The 25,689-nt window shown below is 32.0% G+C and overlaps 1 long non-coding RNA gene across 1 annotated transcript in view; it reads left to right on the top strand.

The window, feature by feature from the left end:
- Positions 1-22,379, top strand: part of LOC146996318 (uncharacterized) — a 35,551-nt gene extending 13,172 nt beyond the window's left edge. Inside the window, exon 2 of the long non-coding RNA XR_015041904.1 lies at positions 21,427-22,379. This is a non-coding gene — a long non-coding RNA (uncharacterized LOC146996318). The remainder of the gene's footprint in view (positions 1-21,426) is intronic.
- Positions 22,380-25,689: the final 3,310 nt, after the last annotated feature.

Raw genomic sequence — 25,689 nt, 5'->3', positions numbered from 1 at the left:
GAACACTAAATAATACATGGAGAGCCAGAAGTCCCCTGGAGGGGTCGGCTGTAGAAAAAGAGGGATAGAAGACCCTTTATCCGTCTCCCCGGGGTTCTCTCCATCAAAATTGCAGAGGAACTGAGTGAAGTCGTACTGTCACCTGTATGGTGCTCAAGGCTCTTGCCAACGACAGGAGCAATCATGCTCTTCTTGCCACGATGAATTTCGCGGTCTTGTTCTGAAGTTACTATCAGACAAGTGAAGACAAGTGAGATAAGTAACAACACAACATGATTATTTCAAGACAGGCTCCATGTTATGGAAACAATTTCAGAACTCTGGAACTGTTTTAAAGAGGCTTAAACAAGGTCGTAAACGAATAATAACTTTTCTGAAGATGCATCTTAGGATTCTTAAGATTATGTTGGGTAGTCAAGTTCAGATCTTACAGCCGCCAATTCGAGCTGTTGTATTACGGCACAGACTGTTCAGTAAAAACGGTCTCTGTGCCAGAAAGCCAAAGGTATGTGCTTCATTGTCTTTACGGCAAAAGAGAGTTCACTTTAATTTGTGCAAAGACCGTCAGAAACTGGAGTGAACATCAATATTCTCATATTTTCCTTACTGATGACTCGAAGATTAGTTTAAACGTGTTTACATCTGGAGGAAGTAAGAAACGCGAAATCGTCTTTTAACATTCTGTAATGTAACCGTTTCGTTAACGCAGATGTAATGATCGACGGACAATAAGCTCCGAAGTTTTCAGGAGCGGATCTGCTGAAACCAGTTGTTGCCAGAGATAACAAAATGAGGTCTTAGAACCTTATGTAAGACTTTTCAAAAGTGCACATGAATCTCACGATTTATTTATGGACGATAATGCTTGTTCACTTTCAGCTAATCTCGTTGATGAATTTCTTGAAAGTTGATGAATTTCTTGAAAGTTGTGAAGACATTGAGAAAGTATCGTGACCAGCAAAATCGTTTGATCTTAACCCGATAGAGAACTTATGGAACGAAAAACCTCCGCTTTTAGACATGAGACATCCTCCTCTTAGAGGTTTAAGCGTTCTGAAGCCTCACTCAGGAGTGAAATTTAATTCTCCAAACTGTCGCTAACAATGTTATTTCTAGCACGAAAACACATCCTAATATATAAGTATGATGCTGTGTATTATTTCACACAAATTCACAAAATTGCAGTTTATAGTTTCTAGAAAATCTATGTTTTCATGCATGAAAAGATAATTTTAGACACGAGTTTATATATTTACAGTAATCTGAGCTTTATCCTTTGTTAAATTTACCACAATAGAAAACATTTTATAAAGATTTTGAACTAGTTCAACATCACAGAGATTGCGTTATACTTCTGAATTAAAATCTTGTTTACCACATCTGAATCTTGCTTCTCAAAACATGTGGTCAACTAATAGGTGTTGTGTTAACGTATAACTCCACATTTGCATGCACCATACATATGAATTTAGCATGACATAAGTTTGAATGGTAATTATGTATTAAAGCAACCTTCTTAGTAGAAACCGTCTAATTTTTAAGAAGGCTCTAAATTCTAGTAACAATGCGCGTAACAGTTCACATTTAATACGCAACATCATTATATATTTATATGCAGACGTTTTTATTGTAATTGTAATAGTTTTATAGCAGAATCATGATGATTTTGGCTTGAACTTTATTTTTAAATATATGCTTGTTGCAGTTTCTTGTAGTGAAAGAAAATGCTTTTTCTTGTGTAAAAAATCACAAAATTGCGCCGAGATGTTTGCAGTAAGCAGTAAACACCCTTTCAATGCGACACGTTTTTAGCTTTGACACTATGTTTTGATTAAACCCATGTTAAAGTCTACTTTTAATCGCCTTTTAAAAGTATTTTGTTCTCTGCAAAAAACTGTTCAAATATTTTTCTAATAGAAGAAATAATAATATCCTATTCATCTCTAGCCGAGATTGTTTATAAGCAATGGACATTTCAGATCCGCAGTTTAGTAGATAAGCGATTAACATTGCAAATATTTGCTAAATTTAAGAGACGCGTGACATATTTATTTTACTTATATCAAAAAAAGGGGACTCTCAATGGCATGAAATTTTTCTTTTTATTCTTTTTATTATGGGTAAATAGAATCGTCAAAACTATTTTCCGATTTCTAAAAGGTGCTAAGTTTTTCATGAATGCAGAACTGCACCTGCTTTTTAATAAAAAAAGAAATTGTTTACTTCTTCCTATTCTTTCATAAGAAATCTTCTTCTGTGTTCAACAATAAAATATACTTTTTTCCACTTATGAAAAGATATTTAGAATTTGTCATCGAAAATTCTAAATCTTATCTATTTCAAATCCAAACTATTGTATATGTGGTCTAGCTTATCTTCTGTTCAGCAACTTAAATCAATGTAAATCTGACCACTTAAAGCATTATTATTATTATTATCGTTAATACATATACATTGTCCTACATCAAAATCACTAGAGTTAAAATACATATGCTTAGAAGAAGGTATTATTGAATTTTTAAATCACGAGAACCGGAAGTTTACGAAACTAGGCGTGGTGTAACACGTACTTAACGTCGAACGTAAAAATTGGTTACCATCAAATTATGAAATTTGGTGGAGATCCTGCCAAAGTTGCGCCAGTTTTTCCTCCGGAATTCTGAAGGAGCTGACACTTCTTTATTTAATAAACACTCTTTCATTTAATAAACATTCGAACGCTTCCTTTTTGAAATTTGTAAAACAATTGTCGTTGAATTCTACTATTTTATCAGGCCCTTGGATCTTACCGAAAGCTGTGTTTAGAAGGTTATGAGCCCATCTTTTCCGCTGGTAATTGTCTCACCCTATTACTCTTTTGTCGGCCCTTTTTCAATTTACTATATCGTGTTCATTATACACCTTTTTCTTTCAAGTAGCATAACTTCAAATATAATCCACTGCTTTCTGTATAAGGCAGGTCACAAATATTACTAATTTATTTTCAAAGTGCAAGTAAACCTTATAAGCAATAGTATCCTTGTTTAACACAGTAATCAATAATTTATGTCTTTGTTAAGATAGAAAATTTATATCCTTGTGTACAACTTCCGGCTTATCGACATTCAATCAGGGATACATCAAACGAAAGCGCGTATTCATATGATTTCATATGATGCATATTTTCTATGAAAAATTTCATATATTTAATGAAAAATAAATTCCAAACGTAGCAGTAGTCAGTTTCAGTAAGCAGCAAAATTTATTATTAGCAGTTATCAAAATCTGTTTTGCTTTCTGTCTGTTTTTTCAGCTTTCATAACAGTACAACAAAAGGCTACAATGTAACTCTTCTAAAACGTTAGTTCAATACTGTTATTTTACTTATGTTTACATGCTATTTCCAGTCACTGTTTAGGACGGACTAATATTATAATAAAGCAATCACGCAACATAACGTTGTATCGATATTTTGTTCTTCCAATTTAAGAAATTTTTCAGAGCAAAGATAAACTAATAATTTACTCTAATCTACTCTTGCTTGCGACAATTTTTATATGCGTGTGACAATCTTCAACTAAAGTGGCAGCATAAACACAGACACTGCAACATGCTACCAAGTCAAAAAAATGATTATGGATTTCAGTGGTCAAGACTTCAATAAATTTTTCCAGACTTTTCGTGTATAATTATTTACTGACTTACGCCGTTTCCATTCTCAGCCTATATTAGCCTCTACCTCTCCCCTTTCTTCTTTCATTGTATCGCTCATTCATAGCAACCTAGGAGAGGAAACTTTATTGCAAAATCAATAACGATTACTTAACAAGCTATATAACTTCTCCGAGAGTCATTTCCAGACAGCGCGTTTCGGTTTTGTACTCCAATATTGGACATTAACCCAAAAGGAACACGTAGTACAATACCGTGTCGTCTTGCAAAATTTTTTCCATGCTCTTTGTTTTATGTTTCTTTTTGCATGTGGTTGCCGCGGGGCTTCGATCCTAATGAGAAAGCCATTGACAAAAATGACTTCGACATACGCGTTAATCTTCTCCCATAAACTGCTGAGGAGGACGCTAGCTGAAAAAAAATGATAGCAGTGCAGAAAATAAATCGTTGATATATTCAAGAATGTAGCAAGAAGATGTAAATGAAGAGTCAGTGATTTTTATCAGAGCTATAAAACGGTCCTCTCAGAAGGCAGATAATAGCTTTTAGAAATAATATATCATGGGATATCTTCACTTACTTGATATACTTTTCTCTGCCTATAATTTCTGACATATTCATGACGTTGTTCTTGCACGTATAAATTTTATTATAAGCATAAAGTGATACCGAAAATCAGAATAATATCCTAATCTTTTATTCGTCAGTTGTGTTGGCTTATTGGTGTATTAAAACTCCAAATATCGTTCTTACTCTGCTTAGTTTTATATTTTTTAGATAATTAAAAATACAATTTGGAATATTTACTTACAGTTTGAATAATCTGACTATTAAAATTGGCTACCTCTAAATATTTTTTCACATATTTCAGGATTTAATATACACTGCCCTCCAAATGTTAAGGAACAGCATATTTTTTGTGTCTAATTTGAGAAGGAAGCAGCAAAGAAACACGAAATTTAGAGGGCATGTTGACTAAATAGTTTTTTAACGAATGCGACATAGAATATTTCAAACGTTCAGCACAAACATAAATTACAAAAAATAATTACACTCTTGGCAGAGAAATCCAGGATTGGAGAAAAATACACCACAGTTTTTTATAAAAATTGTGGCGGAAACATAACAAAAATGGGTCCTAACAAGGAATGTGTCCCCCCAGCTGCAGTACACTGTCGGCATCGACAATTCGTGCTGTCAATTAATTTGCTGACAAGTTAAATGATAAGCAGAGACCAGACACGGAGTAATACTTGTTCAAAATCATCTAACGACCTTAGAGAAGGACTTAAAGAAGGAATCTCTTCCAAGGTAGTTCCAAAGATGATGTGTCGGATTCTAGACGCAGATCTGGGGATTGGCTGGCCATTCCGTCCTCTTGACCATACCGTGACCCTTAGGATATACTTCAGCAACCCGAGCTTGGTGCGGTCGCGCATTATCGTCCATCAGAAGGCATCTAGGACAAATAGTAGCAGCATATGGATGGACACATTGATCAAGGATCTCGTTTTTATATCTCACACCGATAAATGTTCCTCCATAGGACGCATGCAGGTCAGTGTGACCACTGAGGGAGATCCATTATTCCCCCACCTCTGTAACTGTGCCTATCCGTCACATTATGGGATTGGTTGTATCTGGATCATTGTTCTCTCCAGATCTCCTGACATCCTGTCTCACGCTCCAGTGTAAATCTCGACTCATATGTGAAGATAACAGATGCCCATTGTTGACTAGTCCAGGAGATGTGTTCATTTGCCCAACATGAACGGGCACCTCTGTGTCCTGGAGTCAAGAAGACACAAACAATTGGTAGTCTTGCATACAGATCTATATTGTGAAGATGTCTGCATACTATAGTAGCCGAGATTCTTGTTCTTATTGCCCCTAAAGACCTGCCATGAACTGACCACAGTAACATTGTTCCTTCTTCGGGCCAAAAGAGCTGAATAACGGTCTCCCACAGGTTTTGTAATTCTTGGTCCACCTGTAAATGTTCTTCTAGACACAGAATCTTCGGATTCAAACTGATTCCATAGTCAATGGACCGCATTACGGGAGATATTCAGACGTCTAGGTGGATCAGCTAGTGACATCTCCCGTTTCATCCATCCGATCGCCCGCCATTTCAACAAATCGGGCAAACAACTTCTCCTGTCCTAGACACTCATAGGATGTCATGGATATTTTCAACGAAATTGCTAATAACAACTGAAGATCATCAAATGTGAATACCATTTTTGCATTTTCTCCAACTACTAAACAATTCATTTCTATAAACTTTGAATTTAAATGTCAGCGACATTTTTGTAGTGGTGAGCTAATAAAAGCATGCTGTTCCTTAAATTTTGGAAGGCAGTAGTATGCATATATAAATATATGAAGTAGAAAATTTCTCTTAGAATGTATACGTAGATACTAAATAGTATAATGGAACAATTAATAAAATCTCAATATTTTGGAAAGGTAAAAAGTTAATACTGAAGAGTAAAACTTTAAAAGCAAAAACAAAGTATTAATTTTTTTTTAAAAAAGTTCTCCAGAGCGCTGGGGCCACCAAACGAGCAAGAGATTGCTATATTTCTGAACTTTAATGTGAAAAATTTAATAAAACCAAAGGCTGTTTATAAAGCAAAAAACACAGTTAAATTAAATAAGGTTAAATATTTCACTGAAATAGCCTCTTTTATTACTGTCGCCCCTAACGTTTTACTGGTTTTAGCGTATTAATTAGTTTCAGGCTTAATTTCATTATATTATTTTTTTTTAATTTTGACACTAGAAAGGTATATATTGGTTTCGAAATCCTGATTCAAAATAATGCAAAGTTCTGAGGTATTTGAACAATAAGCATTCTATGACAATAAGCAATTCCTATATTATCTCTGTTTGAAAATGTGTGCGCAGGACGTATTTTACCAAGGTTCATTTCTAAAGAGACTGAGGGGATGGATTGGTACTCTTGTGATTCTGCAAAGATATTAACCAACTAACCATACATATAGACAATTTAATATGGCGAGAACTCAAATGATATTACCATAGAGAAAACTTTATGAGTGCATAAGGAAAATAAGTTTTGAAGGTTCAGGCTAAACGTGAACATCAGAATTTTTTGGTGTCTGTGTGTGTGTGTAGGAAAAAACATATAGGACAATATTTGATTGAATGTTTTTAACCTGCATACGCTAAAATTAACTTTTAGGAGGACATCATACAGGTTAAAAAAAAAAAAAAAAAAAAAAAAAACTCTTTGAAAGAGAAGTACAGCCGTTAGACTTTGGACTTTGGACAGGAAATAAGACAGGAAGTAAACCCGATGGATAGTAAAGTCTAACTCTACCTCTAGTAGGTTCTTTAAAAATTTAAGTTAAAGAACTTTACGTTAAAGAGAAAGGTCATGGAAAGCGTATAGCTATCATCCTGAAAAACAAATTTATATTCTCAAGAAGTAATACCTAAGCTATCAATGTAGTACTGTGCCATAAAAAGAATAAATTCCCACTCCATTCCTTTAAATAAATTGAAAGCCTGTTGATTTAACACTGATTACAGAAAACTAAACATTATAACAAAATATCAAATTTAACACTTACACATAATTGAGAAAATGATAGGAAATAAAATCTACAAAATACATGACCCCGCTAAATGTTACGCATTGAATATTTTTAGATATGTTTGAAATCAGAGGCTATGCCGAAAAATGCCTTTAGTACCAAATCAATGGTTTATGTCTTCCTTAGAATGCAGTTTGGCCTATGCGAAGCTGCCTGTTCATTTCAAAGAACTATGGACATAATCGTGAAGCCTGTACTTATGAGTTTGTACTTGGTAATGTGTTATGAGATCTCTGAGTGGGGAATAGAAAAGTAGAATTCGAAAATTGCAGCTATTAAAAACTGACCGGCAATTAACACTCTTTTGGCTTGTTTCTTATTACAGAATATTCATTAACGATTTTGCTCACATTATTAAGCATTTATTAATTTTAAAAAATCTGATGTGTACCCCACATGACTTCCTTGTACGGAATATTAAATTATACGCATTTTTTCTTGCATTTCATTTAACTTATTAGATTTAATTAAACCTACTTCGCCGACAGCGCATAAACACCAATAGAATAAATGCATTCTTTAAAATTCACTTTGTTTACCATAGCGACATTCTGGCGCTAGGTTTACTTAACTGTATTATATTTCGTTCATATTATAACTCAGAATGCACAAAAATTATATCATTTAAAGAATTATCTAATCGTTGCCACACGTTCTATTCAAATACTATAACAAAGCTAGAACGATGTATAAAAGAAATTAAGCAAACAAAACGAAAAAGAAACAGTTTTTCACAGACGATTGAGTATTTTCATTCAATTAATTCAGTTTTTACTTCGCGACAAGGAAAAAATACATAAAAACTCAAAACATCTGTATTAAAATTACGAAGTAAATCTTAAATACTTATTTCCTCAAAAAAATTCCAGAAAGTATTAAGCATGATTTAATTCGCAATAATAAATGAAGGCGTTATTTTTGTGTTGCGAAGCTTAGTCTTTCTAGATTGGCAACAAATCTACAATTTTGCTGTTTCAATTGTAAACAAATATGTCAGCCATGTTATTTAAAACTTAACCGCCCTTAAACAGCTTTTAAATTGTTGATAATTGTACAAATAATTAAGACACAATAACACGCCGAATAAATACTAATTCAGAAGTCAAACAACAAAAATCAGCGTTAATTTACAAAATTTTCACAGGACTAGTTTCGATGGTTTTACCGAACCATCATCTTCAGCTGCAAAACCGCAAATGAACAAGATAGGAAATAATGTTTAGATAAGATAAGAAAGCCTGGACAAGAATAAGCAAGTGGCGCCATCTGTTGGCGAAACCAGAACTAAAACATAATTTCTCTAAAAGCCGAAGGCAAATTTGGATTGGAATTAGGATCGTTAACTAGAACAGAAAGATTTTTATGAATGTGAAATGCCTCTAGAAAATCCAGTTCTCCAATGGAAGATGTTTTTTGAATAATTTTGGCAGCAGAAAAATTGAAAGTGTGATTTTCGGACCAACAATGTTGAGCAACAGAAGACTTCTGTGTTTCCTTTTTTCTAACATATGCCTCATGTTCTTTGACGCGAAATTTTAAGGCTCTCTTAGTTTGGCCAATGTAAATTAAACCGCACTGGCAAGGAATCCTATAAATACCCCAGGAATTCATATCCGGAATGGGGTCCTTGAGTATAGAAGTTGGAATTTTATTGATGGGAGAGTAAACAACCCGAAAGTTAAATTTCTGCAAAATATGTGCAACTTTATAGCTAATTGATGGAAAGAAGGGAATGACAACAGAATTTTTATAATCTCCTAAAATAAGAGTGTGGCTTGTAATATTTATTTTGGAAAACAAAATGTGTTTGTTTCAAACAGAGTTGAGTGAGAGAAATTAGCTCATCAATTTCGATGCAAGAGAAATGAAATTCGCGAAGTCTCGTTTCTAGACATCTTAATGCACCCTCCACTGGGACATTGGTGAATAATGATTTTACATCAAAAGAAACCATGAGTAAATTACGAGGAGAAATGTTTTTAACCTTTTTTACAAACTCTATTGAATTTTTTATGGTGTAAATGTTATTGTCTAATAGAGTGGAAAATCTAGAAACTAAATATTTAGCTAAATATTGACAAACTGAGGGATTAGCCATGGGAAGCCCCCTCAGTCCCATCCTGGCTGATATCTACATGCATTATTATGAATCAAAATTGTTTGAAACTTTAAACTTCCCGGCATGGTTCCGCTACGTAGACGATACTTTTACCCTGTTTGAAGGTAATAAAGATGATTTAAATAGAGTTCTTTCAACAATGAATTCTATTGATCCTGCTATTCAGTTCACTTTTGAACTTGAGACTTGCAATTCTCTTCCGTTTCTCGACATTCTGGTCACACGTAACACATCCAACTTCAGTACTACAGTTTACCGTAAACCTTCATCGGTTTGCCTTCCAACACACTTTAAATCATGTCATCCGACTAAACAAAAGTTAGCTTCATTTTATACCTATGTTTTCCGTGCTCTTCAAGTTTGCTCCTCCAAACTAGCCCTTGACGAAGAACTAAATTATTTAAAAGCAATAGCTATTGACAGGGGCTTTTCACCCAACATTATTAATCAAGCAGTTAAAAAATTCTCATCTCAACACACTAAAAGCCACACTCTTATTTTAGGAGATTATAAAAATTCTGTTGTCATTCCCTTCTTTCCATCAATTAGCTATAAAGTTGCACATATTTTGCAGAAATTTAACTTTCGGGTTGTTTACTCTCCCATCAATAAAATTCCAACTTCTATACTCAAGGACCCCATTTTGGATATGAATTCTTGGGGTATTTATAGGATTCCTTGCCAGTGCGGTTTAATTTACATTGGCCAAACTAAGAGAGCCTTAAAATTTCGCGTCAAAGAACATGAGGCATATGTTAGAAAAAAGGAAACACAGAAGTCTTCTGTTCTCAACATTGTTGGTCCGAAAATCACACTTTCAATTTTTCTGCTGCCAAAATTATTCAAAAAACATCTTCCATTGGAGAACTGGATTTTCTAGAGGCATTTCACATTCATAAAAATCTTTCTGTTCTAGTTAACGATCCTAATTCCAATCCAAATTTGCCTTCGGCTTTTAGAGAAATTATGTTTTAGTTCTGGTTTCGCCAACAGATGGCGCCACTTGCTTATTCTTGTCCAGGCTTTCTTATCTTATCTAAACATTATTTCCTATCTTGTTCATTTGCGGTTTTGCAGCTGAAGATGATGGTTCGGTAAAACCATCGAAACTAGTCCTGTGAAAATTTTGTAAATTAACGCTGATTTTTGTTGTTTGACTTCTGAATTAGTAATTGTACAAATATTGCTTTCAGAATTACGAAAGGCATAAAAAATTTAACCGGAAGATAAAAACAACATAATTCAATCATTTTTAAAGCAAAAAATGTACAATTTAAGAACATATAAGAGTAAAGAAACTGAGATCACTGAGCCGAGTAACAGATGGATATATTTATAAATATATTTATATACGTTTGGCGCGGCCGATTGAAACCAAAGTACGAGGTGCACATCTACATGTTATAGTAGTCCTATATACAAAATTTCAACGTTCTGAGGCTACTCGTTTTTGAGCTATGCGAGATACGTACGTACGCACGTACGCACGTACATACGTTCGTACAGACGTCACGAAAAATTCTCTTCAGAATTCATTTTAAAGCAATTTTTTAGTTTGTTTTTTTTTTTTAGGAAAAGAGTCTTTTATTCTGTTCTTACGTATAGATATCACGCAAAAGCATGGTTAAATTGCATTCGAAAGCGGTCAATGTGGATATTTTCGTTGAAATATGCTGCCTGAAGCTTTTCGCGATTACAATACTTCCTTTTTACTTCGTACAAGGAAGTAAAAAGGAAAAAGGCTATATTCACTTAGTAAGGGAACAAAACAGGGATTTTGAAAACTTTAAAGCAGCATTAATCTATGCACTTAAATTTGAAATTTTCTGAAGTCAACCTAAATTAGAAATTGCCACACATTAGTTATTACTGATTTCGCAATAGGCGCTGTTGCGTATACACGAAGGACAGACGGTAGCATATTTAGGCAGACAAACCCTTAACTCAACGCAGAGAAATTACACCGGGAAAAAATTAGAACAACATAATGCTGGAGAGCAGGGTGAAAAAGAGTTTAGAGAGGAAATGCAAGGTTTGAAATATTATTCGTGTACTTGAATATTATGTAGCTTATATATTATGTTTGTATGAAAATCATACAGCTTATTTGTTTGTATTGAGCAGTAATCTATTTTTTCTTCGAGATTCTCAGAAAGAGATGTGAGGTAAAAACACTGTGATAAATATAAAAAAATAATAAAGATATTCTGGCTCAGGCTTCTATATATTAAAAATTTAAATTAGTGGCATTAAAGCCTTTGTTTTCAAATTATATAAATTCTGGTGGAGAAAAATGTAAGGTATTTTGTATTAAGTAACCAATTATTACGTTTTCAGACTTGACTAAGCATAACCCTACTATGTTACAAAAATAAACTTCAGATTTAATAAAATCGAATAAACCTGCCCCCCCCAAAAAAAAACAGAGCATTGAACGTGAAAGACTGCTTAGAAATTCTGTACAAGTTTTCCAGTTTACGTAGAAAAAATACAGACTGTGTGACGATCTTGTTACTATGTGTAATATAATGCAGAATATCGTATTTCCTAGCATACTTTAGATTATTTTTCCCATTCACCTGTTAAATCCAGATTCTGAAAAGGTTTTTTTTAAAGATTCGCGTAAATTTCCTTTTCTGTACGTTCAGTGAGCTTACCTAAATTTTAAAGTGGATTCGATCAAAATACACAGTAATTGTTTTCGTCTTCTTAACAAAATGAAATCCTCACAAACTGCCGGCGAATATCACGCTGAATGTTCCTAATGACTGTTGAAATTTGTGCCAGCCTGTACAAGAGTCGACTCATCGTAGAAAAGAAAATAAGAACTTCATAATTTGGAGCCTAAGGAGTAGCAGAGACAACAAAAGGAAAGGGCGAGTTTCGAGTTACAGGAAAGTAGAAAAGAAGATAACTTATTAGATATTATAATGTTAATATTGTAATGTATTCGTGTTGGAATGCAGGTATTTTTAAGGAAATATTATGATATAGCTACATGTTGTTTATCCATGACTAATTTTGTTTTTTTATATTTTTACTGCAGCCACGTCGTTCGGAAATTAAACCATTTGTACAATTTTCTCCTTTTGATTTTCGGAGAATAAATTTAGTAAGAATAAGGAGAAAAATACGCAAGAAAATACCGTATGTAGATCTACATGTTAACATGTGCGACATTTGGCATTTAGTATGATTAATTCTGAGTTTTATGAATAAAGTGCCATCTGAACTACATGTTTGTAGAAACCAAAAATATATTGTCATGTTCCTAAGATACCCTAAGATACCCTAAGATACCCGAACTGCGATAGCACGCAGTTCTATGCTAATCACATTTCTGTGCACTGAAAACTCATTGCAATACAATGTTTTTGGAGTTTAATAAGTGTTAGAAACTAGTTGTTTAGAAAGACGAAAAAATTTAGAATAATTTTTATGTATGCTTTAAGAATTACGTCTAGAAAGATAATGATACGATGATTTAGATGGTTATTCCATATTTAGACCCAATAGAATTAGACCTGACAGCACTATTTCGAGATATAAATATATCGGTTATTATCTTTATCTTTGATGTTACTAAAACTAAAACTAATATCGGGAAATATTCAAGGTAGCCTATTACTACTTACGAAGCTTATGACTAGCCTTAATGAATCAGCCTCGCATATCATTCGGTCTCTTACGTTTGACAGCAATTCATAAAAGAAAATTTTTACCAGATAGCCTCATATTAGTTTATTTCATTAAAATATTCAACAGAAACATGAGCACAAGTCAATAGTCTACTTAAAATACCTTAAATGTAAATAATATGTTTTCTTAAAATATTTAAATTTGATTTCGCTAAAACTAAAAATTAATGTATGGCAAATTATTAAATGTATTTCTGTTAAACGTTAACCTCTGCATGTACGATGTATCATGATTATAGTGATAGAGACACGTGGCCTTATGCATTTACCGCAGTATAAAATAAAATGAAATGTTTTGAAAATGATGCGTTTTACTCTTCATTTAATATCGTAAAACTTGTTGTAATTTTATATTTCAGTTTATATCGAATAAAAAGTGTGCATTAAAATTCAATAGCTGAACAATATATGAGTGTTTTCTTTGATTTCAAAATAGACAAAAATGTATTCAAGGACTGAGATTCACTCGGAATTAAATACATTCTAAACTATTCCTTTGAAATTATTTCCAGCGAAGATAATTTGGAAATATTCAGAACAATAAACTAGATATCCGGACCTTCAATTAGGGACTTAAAACATTTGCTCAGAGCGATTTCAGCATTTCCTTCCTTTCAAACCACAAACTCCAAAATGAATCCATTGCAGTTTAAAAAGAAAACCGTGGAGCTAAAAGAATTGCAACAGTTTCCAACTCTGGACCAAAAAAAGGACAACAGATGGCTTTGATTGGCAATTAAAAGGTACGGAATAATACCGCCGAAAGAACGCAATGCCCGAACATTTCCGATTCAATTATTGGTGAGAATGCAGACATTTAATGAGTCCTTTGTTTCCCGAATCTCCTGACCGACGCATCATTATTTAGGAAATTTCCCGAAATTCCTCGTAAGGAAAGTGATTGCATTTGTTTTAATTTGCGTGTGTTTTGAAAGAATTAACTACTGTGATTTAAATGATATGTGCTTTTGACGAAAAGGAAACACGAAGCAAAGACTCATTAATTAAAATGCCCATTGGTTTTAAGTACGCTTGATAATTTAAAATTTAAATATTCAATAATAAAATTTATAATTATCGCATTTCTAAACAGGTTATTAGCGAGTGGTGGAAATTTTCTCATTTAAAACAAGGGTTTATTTGCGAAAATAATTTAAACATTTAAAGAACAGAAGCATTTTGGAATTTTTAGGAGTAGGTTATTATCCCATTAACTTGCACGTAATTTGTTGCTTACTTTAAAGTAATGAGGGAAAATTGCTTTTCAACAGAAAACGTATTTGACTCAAATCGAATCTTCATAGAGATAATCTGAATGAATATTACATTAATTTAAGTTAACGTTTTTGTTTGTTCAGCATAAATTCAATAAACTGTAAATTTGTCATCAAATTTACTACAGGCGCATTTTATTTAGCTTCTATTCGGCTCTATCTTTTAATAACATCCAGTTTACTATGTGCCGAAATAGCATTAAAGTTTTGCTAACGAAATGTTATTTATCATTCCTTCCTACATCATTTTGCCACAAAGTTCACATATTCTAGAATTTATTTCGTAACTTTGAGTGGCAAGCAATTAAACTATAAAGTTACAAGAATTGCGATTGTACATGAGAGTTTTGGCCTTTCCCCTGCCACGTTTTTGCCACGTAAAGTTTTGCTGTTTCTGTTTGCGACTTGAATTGAATATTAAGCGCGAGGGTTGATTATGTTTTGATATGTTCAAGAGTTTGAATATCTGTCGTGGTCTAGGTGAAGCTTGTAATCTTTGTTAGGAAAGTATTCAATAGCAGGTTAAAGAAAACTTGAATTTAAGACAGATCCAGGTAACGTTATAATTTTGTATAGCATATTTTAATTTAACCCCACACAAGTAATAAGATAAAGTAAATTAAAAGCTTATATAGTTATGTGTCTGTTTATTTCAGAGTTAGAAATTCTCGTGTTGATAAATCAATTGTAGAATAGAATACCTGTGACACAGTTTATTGTAAGTTAGCTAGTTAAGTAGTTCACACTACGACACTTGGTTCACTAAATGCACTGTATTTGGAAATCAGATAAACAGGAAAGGCGTTCACTAACTCTACGGCTGACAGTTGCCGTGCGGCGAAAGCAGAGAAATCGTAATGACTTTATTCTAACTATTGCAAATTAAGGTATTTATATTTTTCAAAATTTTAAATATTTGTAATGTAAATATAGGCCAGTTTCATATGTAGTATTACAATAAATACAAACTTAAGCTTTCAGCTTGCTAAGTTTGTATTTTTACTTATCCAACAGTTCAGTCCAATCCATAAAAATGTATAATATCTTTTACTGTAAAAGGGGAATGTGTGAGCGGTGGACTTAGTCAGCTGATCAGTGTTTATATTTACAGAGTGGTAAAGAGTTGCCACACTTTCTTTTGTAATCGCTGTACTATTTATATTTGGAATGTAAATTTGGAATATAAATTGATGAAGATATCTCACTTATAACAATTGTTACTGCTTGGAATTAAAAAAATAATGTTTAACTTTTTTATTCTTCTATCCTCTTTATTCACAAAATGTATACGAACTGTTAATACACAAAAATATTAATTCAGTATCTAAAACATAGGAAAATATCAAAATGTTTAATTAAATTATTCTTTGATTTGAAGCTGTGTACGTAACGATTTGTATAACAATCCTAAGTTTAAAACTTTTATTTTGGAAAACAGGAAAGATGTTATTTTAATATATTTAAAACTGTGAACATTAAGACTCCAGTAATGCAATTCGTAGGATATTATAAGCCTTATAATTATAAGCTAATTTTATAATTTTCATTCTATAAACTCTTTGATGTTAGTTTTATGATATGATGGGATGAATGAGATGCAAGACATGAATTGCTGTTTTTTAGTTATTATTTAATCTAATTTTAGTTATTATTACTAGTTTTAACAGTGACATCAGCCTCTTAGTAACGCGTAATATTATTCAGAAAGCCGAAGTGAAAAATATGGAGAAGAAAAAATGAAGCACGAAAAGAAAAATAACGTGTTTAGCGTGGACAGTGTAGCTACAACTGCCGGTATTCCAAAAGTAATAATTACATACTGTTATATATTCAGTAAAATGTATCACTCAAAAAAGAACTTCAATTATACATTTTATTTAAACGTTTTTTGTTGCCATTTTGAACTATTAAAATAATGGCTGTAACCTCCACACGAGCTGAGATGGCGACAAATATTCCAAACATCAGTAAAAAATGCTATATTTCAAAATCTGCATTTGTAAGTAAGAAAATGAAACTAAATTACTTTCGATTTTAGACTACTGCAGACACACTCACCTGATCAATGTTTACGTTTACAAGCAATGCTTTCGAAAATGAGAGTAATCAAAAACAATCTGAGATAGATCATTGAGCAGTAAAAAAATTTAGTTCTCACTGCGCGCTCGACATGTTAACATCAACACTGAGCAGCAAAACCACTGAGCGGTTCTCCACTTGCGCTCGACGAGAGTTAGCATCAATGTAAACAAATCGAACGAATTACTTGACACATATCGTTGGGACCTGAAAACAAGGACTGAAAGGTGCGCAGGACACATCGACATTGGTTGGTCGTTTATATTTAAAGCATTATTCGATTTGTTAGATTACCTGGGTGTTACCAGTTTGGATAGGCAAATCCCTAAAGAAATATTCATTTTAATTTTAGAGACATCTGTTCAACTAAGTTTCAACTAAGATTTGTTTCATCTTTTAAAATTTTTTCTAATGATAGAGCATTTATTATTTGCCATGTGTTATGATATAGAAACATACAATTATAGGTCAATCGGAATTCTTGAGGTATGAAAGGAACACTTTAATTACAGTTTAAGGTGCTTCACCATTTATTAAAGGATTGTTTGAAAGGCTATCAACAATAAAAAAAATATCTGTACTGACAATTTACATACAAAAATGTGGAGACTAAGCACTTTAAGTCAATGTGATGTATGCCTTTCTGTGAAACATCTTATTGTCCTTAATTATATGAAGAATGGCAACGAAAGGAAAAGCAAAAAGTTGCGAAGGTCGGATGATAGTTCATGGAATGTCGAATATTTTTTTTTTCTTTTTAAAAATATATTTACGAACATTTATACACAGAAACCCAAACGTTTTCACACGAACTCATGTAAAGCAGGATTCTTACTAATCTTCGTCTAGGGCAAAGAATTTGTCTAACACAGTCCCCTAATTCTAGAGGATATTTTCCTATCTGAACAGGTAAAGAAACTGGATACTGACGAAGAGAAAGAGAGTGGTAATTACGTTTTCGGAAGTTTGACACTGACATTAGGAGGAAATTCTTATTCCTATTTTCAGAGAAATTAATTCCTTGTGAAAGGATAAATGTAACAGGAACTCTAATTTTTGACGTTGACATCATTCTTGTTCTACGGGCCCTCAGCCGTTTTCGGATTGGCTACTATTAAGGCCACAAGCGGTGATCACTGTACTATGTAGGCCTCTAATAGGTGGGCCACCTTTGCCTCCTATGGAAGGGCGAATGGTTACAACCATACTTTCTCCGGGATTCGAACCCGGAGATATCGCAGTCGGCTCCTCTAACAATTATACCGTCTGGACGGCGATGTTAAAATTTGAATCATAGAAATAAGACGTCGAATGATGGGCAATGATTCATAACTTCATGGGGCGACATTTCACGCTTTATTCCTTCGTGACAAAAAAAAAAAAAAAAAAAGACATGTCGATTTTAAGCTGCGTTTCCGACAGAAAATGAATTCAACATTTTGTGATACATGGTAGTGAAATAAAAGCATTTCTAATATTTCAGGCACTTTTCAGTCGTGAGGAAAAGAAAGGAAATCGGAGAAAAACTTAAAACTTCATTTCAGCATTATGATGTAAATAACGTCGCATAAAAGCAATTAAGAAAAAATGAGCAGTATTTGTATTCTAATTTAAATAATAAAGAATACTGCTACCGAAAGAAGCATATAGTTTAGACGCAAATATATATTTTCTTTATTTTCATAAAAATAAATATTGCAGTTGATTAATATTTTATTCATTTGAAAACAAATGAGACAATTGAAGAAAAGGTTATTCAATTGAATTACAATTTACCTAATTAAAAGATCATATAATTGGTTCGTTTAATGTATGCAAGAATTTTCTACCTGCGGCATAATTTCTTTATCCTATAGACAATAATGATTATTCGAATACATTTTTCTCCAAATTAGTTCTTTCATATTGAGGATAATTCATGAGACATGAATGAGTAGCCTAGAGTAGCAAGTTCTGAGTAGCATTTCGAATTCTGTTAAAGCTCTAGATATATTTTTTTATATGTTATACTGCATCTTCAGTTTAAATGAAAATTTAATGTGAACGAAATTATAATATGATAAAAATAGATGTTATGACTTGCATTATTAGTGTCCAAAAAGGATGTTTGTGATATTAAATTTTTCGATTAAGCTCTAGCTTTAATTATGAAAATGGACATAAAATAATGTTTCAAATTAATCTAAATAATTAAATATTAATGTCGAAATAACTGAAATTAACTTGTATTCAATTTTTTCATTAAGTAGAAGGATAATTACCGTTTGAATTAAGATGAGAATTTCAAAGGTTTTTCTGCGAATCTTTGAAATTCTGCGAATAAGATCTCCTTTGTGAAAAAAAATACATTGATCAATACTTTTCGCAACAATACCCATATATATGAAAATGCTCATCATTTGATCTGTTAACATTAGAAATCTCTTTTAAATTTATTATTTTACTTATTATGAGTAAATGGCAATATTTCGCTCTTTAATTTGTGTACGGTAGCTAAATATGATTTCCAACTATGAAATTAAATATTTCAATTACTTTTCCCTCCAGCTTTTCGTATTTTATATTATATATACTTTATTTTATGCAACTATTATACACTTTACTTATTTTTTTGTTGAAAGATCTTAAATTCACTTAGTTCGAAAACAAGTTTTTCTAATACTTGCGCAATAGCTGCAAAGTAAGATAATAATAATTTATGTACTAAAGAAATATTAACTATATTATCTCCTAATATAAATTTAGTAGAAGTATCAAAAAAGAGGGAACCCATATGTAGAAAGTTTAATTTATTAATTATTGTTCATTGAACGGGAGTTGGTTTGTTTCCCTTGAAAAGTCAACTAATTTCCGATCAATAGCGATAATTACTTGCTTTTAATATAATTTCATTTTCAAAGGTTGAAATTTGCTTATTCATGATTTAAATTCAATTCCTCGTGAGACATTTTTAATAATTTGCATTCAAGTTCAACAATTTTCGGAATTAAACTTCCTACATATGGGTTCCTTCTTTTTTGATACTTCTACTAAATTTATCTTAGGAAATAATATAATCAATATTTCTTTAATAAATAAATTACTTATTTTTTATATTTTATACACTTTTTGTATTGCATGTTTTAAAAAAGGAACACAGAACTCTCATAAATGTTATAGGGATCGGATGGCTATATAAATGCTATTGGTCGCATAAATGTTTCAGAAATTTTATAGAAAACTTATGTTTTTAATTAAAAATAATTAAGTTATTTAAAGAATTTTGCAACCTTAAATATATGTCTATGGCAAACGGTCATGAAAATAATGGCCAAATAAAAATGTTTATAAACGCTGAGAATGAGGATCTAAAGAAAGGTTACAGAAATGTAGTTTGCTATATGAATTAGAACAAAAGTGTGTGCTATATATTTCTTAAAAGACAATTCGTTATGAATAATATTCTATGTTAGTTGGCAGCGAGCTTATTATACATTTGTCGTTATATCAAATTTTAATATTTTTGCTGGCTTTACTTTCAGAAAACGTGACATTAAGCATTTTCTTTTCAATAAATTGGCTAGATGAAGAGGAAAATTGGAACCATCACTGCACGTGAAAGCGATAACAATTTTCGTAAATAAAGAATGGCAGCTAAATGAAATTCAAGCAGAACCGAAAGATATCATTTAAATTATTCTTAACTCAGGAGCTAGTACTGAAATTTGGCCTCAAGAATGAAGATCAATTGAATATAAAGTCCTTAATTTCTAATTTCAAGACACGCAAACGAATTGAATTCGGTGACGGAATAAAAGCTAAAAATCAAAGAATGCATTTTAGTTGAGCTCCAGTCGACATATTGATTAAAACGAACTCTAATGTAAACTAAAACTAAATCTATCTTACCAGAAAATTTCCTCAATGGCTCTATTTTATTATCTTTTCTGAAAAATTATTCGCTTCCTTTTCTTCATGAGGAGGTTCTTACACTAAATTACAAACGCAAGTAAATTTCAAGCGTAGCTACATGAACTACTTAGAAATACTAAAAGCTTTGATAAATATAAATTATCTAATAAAGGAGCGAAAACGCAAAAATTTTTAAGCAGTGAATTAAAATTTAATTAAAAAATTAGTAAATTAAATTTTAAGCTTAGAAGTGAAGAAATGAACTTTGTAAATCTTTAATTATGATCACGTCACTTCACAACGAAAACCTCTTAATTTCTCTCTTAAGTCTCAGTGGAGCTAAATTTCATCTCTTTCAACTTTTAACCTCCTAACCGTTCTCATTTATAATCTTAATAGCTCCAAACTGAAAACTATAGTGGAAAACATCTGAAAATTATCATATTTGAAATGGCGAGAATAAAATATTATACGTGGCATGGATACACTCCTTTGATCAATGTTTACGTTTACAGAGTGTCAAGTGTTTTCATACGCTTTTTATATTCACTTTACTAAATTTATGAAAGATTCGGATGATGAAAATATCCAGATTTGCTCCGGATAACTTCAAGTGTAAAACTTGTTACTTGGAGTAGTGAAAAAGTTTCAAAATATTTGGTTAATTTTGTTTCCTTTCTGCCATATTTATTCACCATGTTTGTACGAACTGTTAACACATAACAAACATACTAACTCACTATTGGAAAACGCTGGATTGTTCCAAAATGTTTAATTTAGCTACTGTTTGTTTTGAAGTTCAGAATGGTAATTATTTGTAAAACAATTAAATTGGGTATAAAAAAATAACTTTTAAGGCTTTTATTTTGGAAACCAGGTAAAACGTCATTTTTTTAAATTTTAAATTGCGAATTTTAGAATTCAGTAATGTTTTGAGTCTTATTATTATGCTCTGATTCTATAATTTGTATTCTGCAAACTGCTTGGATGTTAAGATTTTATGAAGTGAAGAATTTTAATGCATAAGTTGTCTGCTTTAGTTAGTGTTTACATTCGTTATTATTAATTGTTACTTTAATTATTATTTCCAGCTTTATCTGAGACATCAGCATCTTGGCTAATTTGATTCAGAAATCGAGGTGAAAAACATAGTGAAGAAAAGAAATGACCAAGAGGAAAATGTATATGTGTGATGAATGCACTCAGCTTATCAATGTTTTACATTTGCAAGTATTTTTTTTTTTTTTTGAAAATGAAAGTAGTCATTGAGCAATCAAAAAATCTCATTTTTATTTGTGCTCTGGACGAGTTAATATCAATATTAACACATAAATAAAAGCATTCGAGACAAATCATTGTGTATTCAAACCAAGGGTTGAACGTTGCAATGACACAGCTACGTTCGATAGTAGTTTTAATTTAAAGTATTATTTGGCGCGTAATTGAATCGAGGGTTAAATATAAAAACAGAAATAAATTTACTACAACTGGCAAAGAAATACAATTTAAAAACTGTGCTAATAATGCTGACGCGGAATGTCATGTGCGAAGTGTTATTGTACTAGTAAATTTATAACCCAAAAAGTAGATAAAGAAATAATAAATTGTAAGGTACATTTTAATTTTACAACAGTTATTTTAAATCTATGCCTCTTTTCTATCTTGCTAGCTTCAGTATGCAACTCCCTACCAGAATAATTTTTAGAATCGCGGTAAATGCAAAGTCAGAAGTAGAATAGTATTTTAGTCAAATTCCACTGACTTCGCTAGGGAGAGTTAGGATTCCTGAATAGCGCCTGTTTGCCTTTGCGCTACATCTCTCTAATCTGGCCGTATTACGTGCCTTTTGATAGCTTCGCTGGCTAATTTAATGTTACGAGCCAACTAGTTTAGAATTTTGTAGCTTCGGCTAAATCTCTTTAGTTCGTCATTAGTTAGTTCTTATTTTTTACATTTTAAGCCCAAGTGGAGGCTTTCTGTACGCCCTGAGAAAGGGCCGACTGTTAAATCTTTATTTTGAGGAAATAAAGGATAATTAACTCTTCTTGAAGTCTACGTTCCTGTTTTTGGACTTAAACAATTATTCGCTTAGCAGTTCACTGGCTTCCTCGACATTACATTTAACAAGATAAAAGCGAGGAACTCTACAAATTATATACTTCACTCTAAATTTTCTGAAACGATCCATGCGGAAAATGTTGCAGCGTGAATGGGATTTATAGACGATTTAGTCGTGGAACGATGAAGATTGGAATAAATAAACTATTTACATTGGACCTTAATTCAAGGCCAAGAATAACGAATCACGCATGCCAAAAATCTACCTTTACACTAAGGATAAATCAAGGTTCCGCTCTACAGAAATATTTATGACCAATTCTTGAAGAAGATTGCTTCTGAAAGTGATGACTATTTGCTGAGATATGAACAAAGAATGATTAATCATGTTACCTGAGATAAACATCTGCAGAGATGCGATTAAAATTGTCTCTTATCACGAGTTTCTCATAGACAATGTTTCACCCCATAGAAACAACAGGTTTTTATCATATAAGTATGTATAAAGCAACTCACAAAATAGAAAATTATCATTTAAAAAGGAATATTAAAAATAATCAGTTGTACAGTACAAGTTGGAGATAATAACAGTATCTCATTCATTTCTGGTCCGTCTGTTGCATATTTAAGTTTTCAAATCCAGCCATCCATTTATTTGCGTCAGGTTATTATTATGTTACATTGCTACCACATCGCCATCTACTTACTTTAATTTTATTGGACGAAATTTTCTTGCAGACCTGTCGATTTTCTTGCGAATTATTGCTATACATTTTAAAATATAAATTCCAATTATTTTTCAAATTATAAAAGCACATTGCAGATATTACATATTATTTAATATATTGCATTTCCTGACGGGAAAAGGATATACTGACATCTTTTAAGCTAACAGTTTTATACAGAGATAAGGGTATAAAGCGCATTTCCGGTTTCGATACCTCTCATCACTATGCAGATTAGGTACACCTATTTAAAGCAAGGGTTGGTAATGTTTTAGATATAGTGCTTTTGGGAAAAACACTCACAATTTATAGATTCCCTCGACTACCTAGTCAAAGTTAAATCTCGCCATAAAAAGCTTGAATGAAGTTTAGTTGGCTCAAATTATGTAGATTCAGACTACAAATTCATTTTAGATGCATAAAGTCAATTTTTTGCTATCTTATAAATGGCGAAGTTTGATTTTGTGCACACAAGATTTGCCTTCAAGTTTTAATAAAAGTTTTATTTAAATTTTTCAAAGGACTTTGCCATGCTTTCTATATATAATGTATGACTCGTTTTTTAGTATGGGTAACGTCTGAAGAACTTTTAAATCAGTATTATACAAGTTGGATCTATATGGGAATATTCAACATCTGTTTTCGTACGTGTCCAGTTACTGAAATAAAAAAAATCATTCCAAAATACTTTTTCCGAGTTTAAAAAATATAAATTGTTTCATGTAGTATTCGCGAAAGGCGGCACAAAAGCAGAACCTTTATTCATACAAAAATGTGATAATCAAACTTCTGTTATAAAAATGTAAAACATAATCTACGTTATAAAGGAATTTAAAAGTTTTGAGACGACTAGTGTTACAAAAGAAAAGCATGGAGCGTTCCTTACATTCCTTTGCTTTGAAACTTGCCCAGACTATTTTTACGTCATCATAAAGATATATCGTGATCAGTAAATGTACTAATACATGTTCTGGGGGAAATTTCCTCCGGTTCAGAAACACCACACTTTACAATAATAAAAGTTCTCTATCAGTGAATAAAGAAAAAATATTCCAAAACATACCTTTTTTTAAGAAACTAAAGAAGAATTTCGACAAAAAAATGTTGCCTTGGAAAGAGAAAAGTATAGAAACAAAATCTAAAACAAAAGATTACATTTTAAGATTTTTGTCACGCTATGCGAGGCAAAGGAATTGTTTTAAACCCTAAGGCAATTCTTTATTAACTGTACGCATATGTTGCTATAATACATTAGGTATGTGTAAGTGTGTACTTTAGAATGGGATATTGTGTCTCATCCATGCAAGTGGTTACATCTCAAGGGATTTCCGAACAATACTTTTTTATGCCCCATCCACTTTTTTTGTTGTTGTTATTTGAATGCCTAGAGTAATTGCAAAAACAAAATGCTGTTTTTTTGCAAAAATGTTTGCTTCTTTTTGGAATTGATTCATTGTAAACATAACAGAATTTTCATTTTATTACATTTTAATTTTACTCGGGATACGAAAACATTTTTAGATTCCATGGTTGACAAAATTCAATTTTTTGTTGAATTCCAAACAAAGATTTGTTGATATTAGATCCTTTATATTTGCTTGAACAGAAAATTGAATTTTATTTAAAATGCATATGAAATTAACTCTTGTATGCAGTCTCTTAAAAATGAAAATGGCTTGCAGTGTGTGCGCTTATTCTATTTAAATAGCGAGGGAATGCAAATACAATTCAATTAACTGAGTTTTTCGTATTATAAATAACTCGGTTTTCTGCCCTTTTCTGAATTAGCTTCAAATTTTCGCTTTAAAGATGATAACAGAGAAAACAAAAATGTGCTTTCTCTACTAAATGTCATTGCTTTAAATTTGAGATTACTCTGGTTCTCTAATCACAGTTTCTTTTCATAGTAAACAAAGACACTAAAGCCCGTTTTAAAAATACATCTTTTAATGTTCAAGTCTAAGTTATATTTAAAATATTTTTTAAACTGAAATTCTAAATTACACATTTCTCTACAAGACTAACATCTCTTAGCATTATAATTTTATTTTTTCATAAATGTAATTTCGTATGTTTATCATTATTTTCGGAGATGTTTAACATTTTATAAATATGCGATACACAAATAAAAAGCTTTGAAACTTATTCACAGTAAATTACAAAGATTCTTATAGAACATACTGAAAACGAAAGGATGTTAGAATATACTGGAAACAATTGAATGTCATTACTCATGACTCCGATAGTTGATTTTCCATCATAATTAGTGACCTCCATTCCGTTGAAGAGTGTAGAATGTCAGCAAGTAATCGTCTTCTGTAAATTTCAAGTGAAAGTTGTGAGTATTTCAAATTCACAAGATCAATATTACTTTTTGTTTTACTGTATGGAAGATCTATCAAAATAGGTTCATGTACTCTGTTATCACGATTCCCACGAATGTTAAGACCTAAACTGTGGAGGCATTAGGTATTTTTTTAAAGCACGAGAGATGACAAATGTGCAATATCCTCGTCGGAACTCGAAACACGGACCTCTCGACTATGCGCCGAGCGTGCTTGCCATTATATT

The sequence above is a fragment of the Stegodyphus dumicola genome, chromosome 7 (genome assembly GCF_044657685.1).
Source record: "Stegodyphus dumicola isolate Sdum_Otavi_A_Nest chromosome 7, ASM4465768v1".
Classification (NCBI taxonomy): Eukaryota; Metazoa; Arthropoda; class Arachnida; order Araneae; family Eresidae; genus Stegodyphus; species Stegodyphus dumicola.
Note: the sequence above shows the minus strand (reverse complement) of the source record. Positions and strands in the feature narration are given on the sequence as shown.